The following is a 10,418-nucleotide window of genomic DNA, read 5'->3' on the forward strand; positions in this document are numbered from 1 at the left end:
TTGCTGAAAGTTAATCAATTAAATTAGTTTATTTAAATATAGCTAAAATAAATTGATTGCAACCACTTACCATAAAATTTTTTTAGTAAATTCAATGAATCATTTTTTTCAGTGCATGCAATTATTTAGGAGGTGTTGAATTTTATCTTTAGCTCCTTAATATGTAGACAACAGGTTAAGTTAAATATGAAAATGCAATACAACGCATATATTTCAAAATGCTCCTCTTTATAGTTATTTTTTCTAGCTGACTGATGAGTTATGGATGCCGAATGTTTTTTCTGAGGCAAATGGATGAGCGAAATGATGGACTGGCCATTCATCCAGGGAGTTTCCTCACCTGTGGCTCGAGACGCTGGGTTAGGATCCAGCTCCCCATGACCCTAATAAGGACATATAGTTATGGATTATAGAATGGATGGATTGATGACTTCTTCAAAAGATTTATTTAAAGATACAGTTCACAACTCTGCGGGCATTTTTTTTTTCAGAACAAATGTTCAAATTGAAAAACTAAAAAACAAAACAAAAAAGATACAGAAATACATAATATAGCTACAGATACAAAAATACAGAAATGGGCTAATAGAACATCCCACTTATAAATGCTGCAGGGAAATAAAATTTCATAAAAATTTCAGTGGCCAAATTTGATAAACAAGGCTTATTTAAAGTTTACAGAACAAAATCAAGTTCAAAACAAAGAACAAAATCAAAATAATGTTTGGTGTAAAATAATCAATTAAATATAATGTATAATTATAGTAAAATACTTTATAATCATAAGAAGGTTTGAGCCACTGGCTCAACTTACCCCAGGACCTTTGGCATTTTAACAAACTTGTATCATCCAGCAGTTTAAGAGCGAACACCATGCTAACATTATAGCCTCATATCAGCCTATAACCTCCAAAAGCACAAACTCGTGATATTTATTCAGATTTGTCTGTAATTGTTCAGACACAGTAAGCATGAGTCCTTGAACATACAAAAATCACTTTGAACAGCAAAAAAAAAAAAAAAAATAAATAAAATTAATTAGTTTATTAAAGGGTAACAGAGCACAAATCTTAATGCCACTGGAGGGCGCAACAAATAATATGACGTTCACATTTTAATCTTGAAGCCATTTCAGTATTGATTATAAACGAGAATTGTTAACGATATTGCTAATGTTCACACAGCTGACAGCTTTAGCTGTTGTAGTTTGTTCAAGTTGTGCACGAAATAGACACTGCTTTTCTGCACGTCTCCATCATTTTCGATCTCTGGAGTAACTGGAGCTGCTGTTCGGCAGAGACGAACACAGTTTCAGTCTCTTTTTTTCCACTAAAACTTTGATGCGCATTGTCTAAGTTTACTTCAACATAACAAAAGATGTGATCGTAAAACAAGTAGGAAAAAGACATTACATGCAAATTTCTTAAATCATGCAAATCATAACATGCAAATTTATATATCATCTCGGTTACGTATGTAACCACAGTTCCCTGAATAGGGAACGAGATGCTGCGGTGACGTCACCGTATGGGAACACCTTCGGTGTGACGAATGTCTGAAGCCCTATACCATCTCGCCAATCCTATTGGCCAAATAGCGCTTGGCACCGCCCTACGCATGCGTACGCATCGTATACCCGGGCGCCGCGCGCTATTTCGCTCAGATTTCATGAACTGAAGAGAAGAACGCTATCAGGTATGGAACGGCCGGGACCGCAGCATCTCGTTCCCTATTCAGGGAACTGTGGTTACATACGTAACCGAGATGTTCCCTTTCATAGGTCACTTCGATGCTGTGGTGACGTCACCGTATGGGAACCCTATACCATAACGCCTGACGTACCTGATAGCTGGGATCCAAGGAAGCATCTGCTCAAGCGGAGAGAACCCGGGAGCCAGGAGCCGTCCTTACATCCAGACTGTAAAACTTGATAAAAGTGCTCGGTGAGGACCATCCTGCCGCAGCACAGATATTAGCCATAGAAGATCCACTGAGGGCCGCCTGAGAGGAAGCGACTGCTCTAGTGGAATGAGCTTTGACTCCTAGAGGCGAGGCGAGACCGCGCGCCTCATAGGCTAAAGATATTGCCCTCCACCAACCAATGGGACATGCGTTGCTTTGTGACAGCATGGCCTCTATTCTTGTGTCCAAAACAGACAAACAGCTGGTCGGACTCACGCCATGAGGCTGATCGATCGACATAAGTCTTAAGCGCTCTGACAGGGCAAAGACTTAGATCTTCTGATCCTGTCCCAGCAGGGGGGTAAAGCCTCCAGGACCGTCTGCTGAAAATGAAAGGGGTTCGAAGCGACTTTAGGGACATAATTAGGCCTCGGTCGCAGCAATACCTTCACAAAGCCTGGTGCAAAATCCATGCACGACGGCGAAACAGAAAGAGCCTGTAAATCCCCAACTCTCTTGAGGGAGGATAAAGCCATAAGAAGAACTGTCTTCAAGGTCAGGATTTTATCCGGTACGGTTTCCAAGGGCTCAAACGGATGTCCTGATAGACCTTGCAGTACAATAGATAAATCCCATGAGGGAACTCGCACAGGGCGGAAAGGCCTCAGCCGTCGCGCACCTTGTAAAAAGCGAGAGACCAGCGGATGACGGCCCACTGAAGCACCATCCATATATACGTGGTTAGCTGAAATGGCTGCCACATAAACTTTCAAAGTTGCTGGCGTTACTCCATCAGAGAAACGGTCTTGAAGGAACTCCAGTACTGAAGCCACTGGGCAGTAAACTGGGTCTATACTACGAAAACCACACCAGGTCGTAAACAGCTTCCATTTGAAAGCATATAAGCGTCTCGTAGATGCTGCTCTGGAATTCATAATAGTCTCGGAGGTTTCCGCAGAAAGACCGGGACATATTAACTCACTCCGCTCAGAGGCCACGCCCACAGTTTCCACAGATCTGGCCTCGGGTGCCAAATCATCCCTCGTGCTTGCGATAGTAAGTCCTGTCTGAGGGGAATCTCCCATGGAGAGCCCACTATTAGACTGACCAGTTCCGCAAACCACGGCTGTGTGGGCCACCACGGAGCCACCAGCAGCCGCTGCTCCACTCTGTCCAGCCGTATCCTGGACAAACACCGCTGGAATTAAACGAATTGGAGGAAAAAGCATACAAGCTGGTCCTGGGCCAATCGTGAGCTAACGCATCCAAGCCTAGGGGCGATGGAGGGCATAGGGAGAACCACAGTGGGCAATGCGTAGTCGTGCTCGACGCGAATAAGTCCACTCTCGCCTCTCCGAATATCCGCCATAAAAGGCTCACCGTCTGTGGGTGTAATCTCCACTCCCCCTGCTCCAGAGTCTGTCTGGATAGCAGATCCGCTCCGACGTTCAAACGTCCGGGGACATGAACTGCTCGGATCGATAGAAATCTGTTCCAAGACCAAAGAAGAATACTCCTCGCCAGCCTGCACAGGGGGCGAGAGCGTAACCCTCCTTGATGATTCAGGTATGACACAACCGCCATGTTGTCTGACCTGAGTAGTACATGACGGCCGGTCAGCAGATTTGAGAAATACTGGAGAGCTAGAAAAACTGCCAGTAGTTCCAACCTGTTTATGTGCCAACCGCGTTGTGTCACTGTCCACACTCCATGAGCTGGGCGCCCTTGACAAACAGCTCCCCAACCGGTCAAAGACGCGTCCGTCGTGACAGTCTCTCGGGAAGCACAAATCCCCAGGCGAACTCCGGCTAGAAGGAACTCGGTTGACATCCACTGTTTTATTGACATAACACACCTCCGTGTCACCGAAATCGTACGATGCGGAAAACAACGGGGGTGAAATGTTCTGACTTTTCGTCCACCACTGAAAAGGGCGCATGTGAAGTAAGCCCAGACGAATTACAGGGGATGCCGCTGCCATCAGACCTAACAGCCTGAGACACAAACTCACCGTCACTGTGCGGCCTACTTTGAAGTGACGCACGCATGACGTGAGAGACTGAACGCGCGGGAGAGATAGTCTGGCTGTCATCGTGCGAGAGTCCAAATCTATTCCCAGAAAGGTTATCCGTTGAGAGGGGATTAAAACACTCTTCTGGAAATTCGTGCATAAGCCCAGGCTGCTTAAATGATTCAGCACTAAATCTCGGTGAGAGAGTGCTTGAGTCTGTGATTGAGCTAGCACCAGCCAATCGTCCAAGTAATTCAACACACGAACGCCCTGGAGCCGCAACGGGGCCAGAGCTGCGTCCATGCATTTTGAAAAAGTTCGGGGAGCCAGGGCTAAGCCGAACGGAAGAACACGGTATTGATACGCTTTGCCCTCTAAAGCGAATCTGAGGAACTTCCTGTGTCTCTTGATGATCTGAATATGAAAATATGCATCCTTCAGATCGATCGTGACAAACCAAGTGTTTGGTTGAATCTGAGACAAAATGGACTTTACCGTTAAAAGGAGGAAAGGAGGCGGGCCTTTTCGAAACTGAATGGTGTATCCGAGACGAATCGTGCGTAACACCCATTGCGAAATGCCGGGCAAGCGTTCCCACGCGGCCCGAAATAGCGTCAGTGGTTTCAAGGTTTCCGCCTTTTTCAGCGTTTTCATACGCGTTAACATGCCCGAATACGGAAAGCTCGCGGCGTCTGTAAGCCGGGGACGCGCGTGCGTCAAATCCGTTGCATCTCGTTGTGTATAATCCTGAAGCGTGTCCACGGCAGGAATTAATCCAACAAGATGAACATCGGGCTCTGCCGCTAGCGAAAAAGCGGCGGCTGTATGAGCCGTCATAAACGGGCCGTCTTTGCCAGACCCTTGTAGCGTTCCTCGGATTCTGAAGGCTGAATCGCTCAGAGTGTCTGAGGAAACGCCTGACATGGTTGCTCGATCCAATGCTGCTCGAAGCGCCTTTTGCGGCGCGAGACAGTCAATGTTAGAGCGTGGGGACTGCAGTGAGAGGGTTGGATGCGCGAAAACGGTCCAATAGCGCTCTCTAGCGGAGGGCACAGTCCCTGGCAAGCAGCGAGAATATCAGGAGCTGCTATTAGGAGCCCGAGAGCGAGAGGCATTAGCCGTCGAACTCAGGTCTAATCTTTTCCGCTGTCGCTGGCGAGCTGGTGGAAAAGCCTTAGGACCCCAGTCCTTACGAGGGGGCGCCATAGGCGAAGGCTCTTCCCGTGAGGCAGCCCGTTGGCGGTTTGAAGAGGTTGAACGAGACCGCGCGGGCGCCTGCCGCCGTTCAGTCTCTCTGGGTCTGCGTGGAATCAGCTGGCGGAAAGCGGCTGATTGCTGTTTCGCTGCCCTAAATTTATCCACCACCGACGTAACTGCCTCTCCAAACAAACCGTCCTTAGAAATGGGCGCGTCCATGAGAAAAGATTTATCCTTTTCTTTGATATCGGTGAGATTCAGCCAAAGGTGGCGCTCAACCGTAATCAAACCAGCCATGGAACGGCCCACTGCCCGAGCAGTATGTTTGGTAGCGCGTAGCGCCAAATCCGTTGCTCGACGCAGCTCTTTCACAGCCTCGGGTGTGATGCCCTCCCCCTCGTCGAGATCCTTTAAAAGCTCCGCTTGGTAGGCCTGAAGGACCGCCATAGAGTGGAGCGACGCAGCCGCCTGACCAGCCGCCATGTAGGATTTACCCACCAAACTAGACGTGACTCGACACGCCTTCGAAGGAAGAAGGGGGCGCGAGACTTCCATGCCGTGGCCGAATTAGGCGCCAGATGTTCGGCGAGAGTCTCCTCAACCGGAGGCATCGCTGTATAGCCACGGTTCGCCATATCTGAAATGGTGGCGAAATCCGCAGCCGCAGCGTTCGTGATGCGCGCCGAGTAGGGCTGCTTCCAGGACCTCGAAACCTCCTGGTGGAGGTCCGGGAAAAAAAGGCAGGGGCCTACGGGGCTGCGCAGGAGCACGACTAGTTACTAGACCGGTCGTCCAGCTTAGATGAAGGTTGGGCCTCGGCCTTCTCAACCTCCCAGTCCAGTCCCAGCTTACCCACCGCACGAGAGACCACATCCAACAGCTCGCTGTAGGAGGGGGAAACGCGCTTCTCCTGTCCGCTAGGAGGGAGAGGGCTGTCCGTATCTGCCACGAAGTCCTCAGACTCCGAAGCCGCGGTGGATAAGACGTCGTCGTCGAACTGCCCACAACCGAAGGAGATAGCATCGTATGCCTCCGGGGTGGGCTGCAAACCCCCGTCCGAGAACACAACGGGTTCGACGAAGGTGGCATCCTGCACTCGGGTAGGGGAGAGCGAGCGATGTGGAGAAAATAACTCCAGCGCCGCGCTGTCGTCGTAAGTGAGGTCGCACATGTCTCCCCAAGCCATCGCCTCGTGCGGTGCCTCGGCAGCCGCAGAAGCGACACGGCGGGGGTTAGACGCGGGGGCGACCTTGGAAAACACTTCTACCCTCGAGCGCAGTACTTTAAGTCGCAGGCCATCACAGTGGGGACAAGAGGAAAGGCCACTAAGCGCAGACTGCGCGTGATGTAATCCCAAACAGACTGCGCACCTTTCGTGAGTGTCTCCCTTAGTGATGAACCTGGTACACGGTTCCTTGCACTTTCGAAAGCTCATCGCGTCCGCGAAGAGGAATTAACACTGCTCAAGAAAAACCGCTATGAACGCGAGATGATTCCAGGGCACAGATGATTCTCTTTCCTGAAGGAAATGAAATCTGAGCGAAATAGCGCGCGGGTATACGATGCGTACGCATGCGTAGGGCGGTGCCAAGCGCTATTTGGCCAATAGGATTGGCGAGATGGTATAGGGCTTCAGACATTCGTCACACCGAAGGTGTTCCCATACGGTGACGTCACCGCAGCATCGAAGTGACCTATGAAAGGGAAATGAGTTTATATAGTCGCCAGTGGTGATCTCATCAAATTAATATTTTTGGTCGCAAGTCGCAGTCTGGAGCACAAAAGCAAATATTTTCTACTTTTTTTTTTATTATTTAAAATTGTGTTGTTGTAAGCGCACGAAGATCTTTGTGATATTTGGCCGAAATAAATTATGTAAATAAAAGTAATGGTTTTCTCGCACACACCTATTTGCCACACTACTGTTTTGCTTTAGAGGACATTCATCCACTGGGGTCATATGGAATAAGGATAAGTTTTTTTCCATCTTAAGAAAGAAAGTCATCTGGGACAACATGAGGGTTAAAGAGGTCATATAACGTTGCTAAAAATAACTTTATTTTGTGTATTTGGTGTAATGAAATGTGTTTATGTGGTTTAAGGTTCAAAAAACACATTATTTTCCACATACCATACATTATTGTTTCTCCTCTATGCCCCACCTTTTTTTACAAAGCTTATCGGTCTGAAAAGTGAGGTGTGCTGTGATTGGCCAGAAATGTTACGCCTCTTAACATATTGTGATGCCCTGTCCAGCCGGAGCGACGAGACATAAACATAAAACCCAATAAAAACATGATATAAACATGATTTCTAGTCGTGTCCTCTTTTGGGAGGCCAAACAAAGTAGTTTCGCTTTCTCAATGAAACAGCGTCACACACCACGGCCGGCTTGAGTGAGCAGAGGCCGGAGGCCTAGAGTGAGCCACGGCTTGAGTGAGCAAAGGCGGGCGGCTTGAGAACGGCGCGGCTGGCGGATTCTACGAAAGAGCATCCGTTGGGCTTGTGGCAACCACATGTGACGACCCCGGGCTGGACTCCGCTTCATCCAAGTTGAAAGCCCATTCTGCGATCCACATGGCAGCATGGCAACAACATGGCAGTGGCGGAAAGAACCATACTACAATGAGAATAAAAGGTACGCCTTCATTCTTTGCGTGAACATCTGGGCAGCGTTATGCAAATCTTCCCACACAGTGACATAGAGATGTGGGGGCATGTTAGAACGAGCCGTTGCAGGGGGGTGTGGTTGACTCTTAACTTTAATAAAGAATATTTCTTTGGATTTGAGACTTTAGTCTTTGCAACTTCACAGATCTTCTTTATGCACCAAGAACTTCTAACACTCCAAAGAAAAAGGAAAAATTGAAATCGCATCATATGACCCCTTTAATAAATAAGAGAATTTTCATTTTTGGGTGGAGTGTCCCTTTAAGTCATGGTGGTTTTAGAGCACCAAACCTACTGGATTTTGGCAGGAACCATGTTTAACATTGTAAGTTACATAGTAAATATGTAGTGTGTTAGTTGGAATTGCTAACATCCACCATTTTGTGACCAAAACAGTTACTAGAGCTACATTTTTCATGTTAATAAATGTTGGGCATAAAACATCTGAGAAAAAAAAGTCTTCCTCAATCTGCTGGAGAACTGTTTCTGTAGATGTTGTATGATAAGTACTATTAATAGTAGATGATTATGGTTTGGCTGCCATCTAGTGGTTCATAAAGAGACTGCCACAGGCACTAACTATGAATAAGACCAAGCCAACTGAACGCCAGAAATCAGACACTGAGCTGTCTCATATGAATGATACAAAAAGGCAGGGATCTGTTTTATTCCACACCCTTAGGCAAGAAACCAGAGCCCGTGATTCACTCTGAGTTTCCATCAACAACCCAAATGTTTTTTCAAGGCTCACGAAACATCTGAACAAAGTGGTTTCAGAAAGAGGGTGCCATCTCAATAACATTTTAAATGATGCATGCTAACGAACAGCAGAAGATATGTACTCCAGTTCATTTTCTTTGATGTCTACTGATAATTAGTGCCTTTTGTGTTTGAACCCTGTATGTTGTCAGAGACTCATGTTTATCAAAAGGCCTTGTTTTTCCACATTAGACAAGAACATTAAGAACCTTTTATGAAAAGGTTTTATGAAGGAAAACATAAAACTTTTCATCAAGCTTTGTAGCCTGCATTAGGACCTCAGGCCTGAGCTCTGCTTAATAATGCAGTTGTACAAAACTACATGAGAACTAGTAAAGACAAACAGCAGAGACAAAGACTACATCTAAAGAAATATTGTGAGGAAATGTCTCATCTGTAAGATTCGAAGTGCACAAATATTCATTTTCTTTAAACGAGATGGTATTATTGAACTTCTACATTTCACGTAACCTAATGAATCTGTTTTATTCTTGTCCTCCAGGTAATGTGCCAGAGATGGTGATTCACACTGAGGAGCCAGTGCCGAACAAGATCAGACCCTCATCACCTCCCCCACAGAAAGACACACCACCTGCCGTTGACCTTAAAACCATTCAGAATAAAAACACCAACTGTCCAGTGACTCATTACATCGTCTTGTCACTGAAACCCACAAAAGCAGATATGATAACAGTTTCAGCCTTTTAATAATCACACGGGAAAACATTGCCACAAGCAAAAATCCCCACCGGTTATTCTCCACGAACTTGTCTTAAACAAAGTGAATGAATCACGTTGGATTTTGTATAGGTCTACCCCCCCAGAGAACAAAATCTGTTAACAGCTGTCACACTGTTCTTGACTGAAGGTGAAAGTTGGAAAGCCCTGGTGCAACTCAACAACACTTGTGTCATGTATATGAAGATAAACACAGCGCTTATCTCTTCACCTGTCTCACCTTATTGGCCATACAGTTGCAGAGTTTCTGCTGTGTTTGCACTTTTATTGTTATACACCTCTCATTGTTTAATCATTCATATGCAAATTTTATTGTACAGGTCATAATTTTTCAGGCTCTATTTTTCTTTTCAAACTCCCACATTACTCCCTTCTTTGGCCCCTTTGTCTTGGTTTCTCTATCAACCCCTCCATGTTTTCCTTTAATAATGCTTCACACCTTGCAACCTTTTAACACAAAAGAAAGGACATGGCATCTGTTTACAAGCTATATATTGACTGTGAAATATTTTCTGCACACTAATGGCTGAAGGAAGGTAAAATATATTGACCAAAGAGACATAGTGTGTACTATTAAGTAGGCATGTTTTACAATTTAAATGATTCATTAACATGCCCTTTAAGAACCACAAAGGTTGCTGGGGGCAAGTCAGTGACAAATTTAAAAGAGAATATAGAGCCGGCGATCCGTCATCTCTGTGGAAACCACAGCACACTGGATTCTCTGAGGTGAGCTTGTTGCTTGGTGATGAAGCTTTGGAAACAGACTGGCTGCTGCGGCAGCTGCTCTCGTAGGGAAGCTAAAATGATCCGAACTGAGGTGGAAATAAATAAATACAACATGTTCAACATGGTCTAGGCTCACTGTAAATGATAATGTTATATAAATCAGAACAATCCTCATGCATTGTATTCAACACATTTGAGTCTGGCTCCTTGCTCGTGGTGAAATATTGCCTGTGAAGAACTGAAACAACACGGTTGAGTTTTGAATAGAGCTTTAGAAGACAGCTGAAATATGAGCTCTCTCTACGAGTTGCCATAGGCATTTTTCTTGCTCCAAATCCATCTTACAAGAAGGGCAGATGACGTATGAGAATGAATGGTTGTACTTAACTTCACCTAAAAATAAAACCATGAG

Source organism: Cyprinus carpio, chromosome A7 (genome assembly GCF_018340385.1).
Source record: "Cyprinus carpio isolate SPL01 chromosome A7, ASM1834038v1, whole genome shotgun sequence".
NCBI lineage: Eukaryota > Metazoa > Chordata > Actinopteri > Cypriniformes > Cyprinidae > Cyprinus > Cyprinus carpio.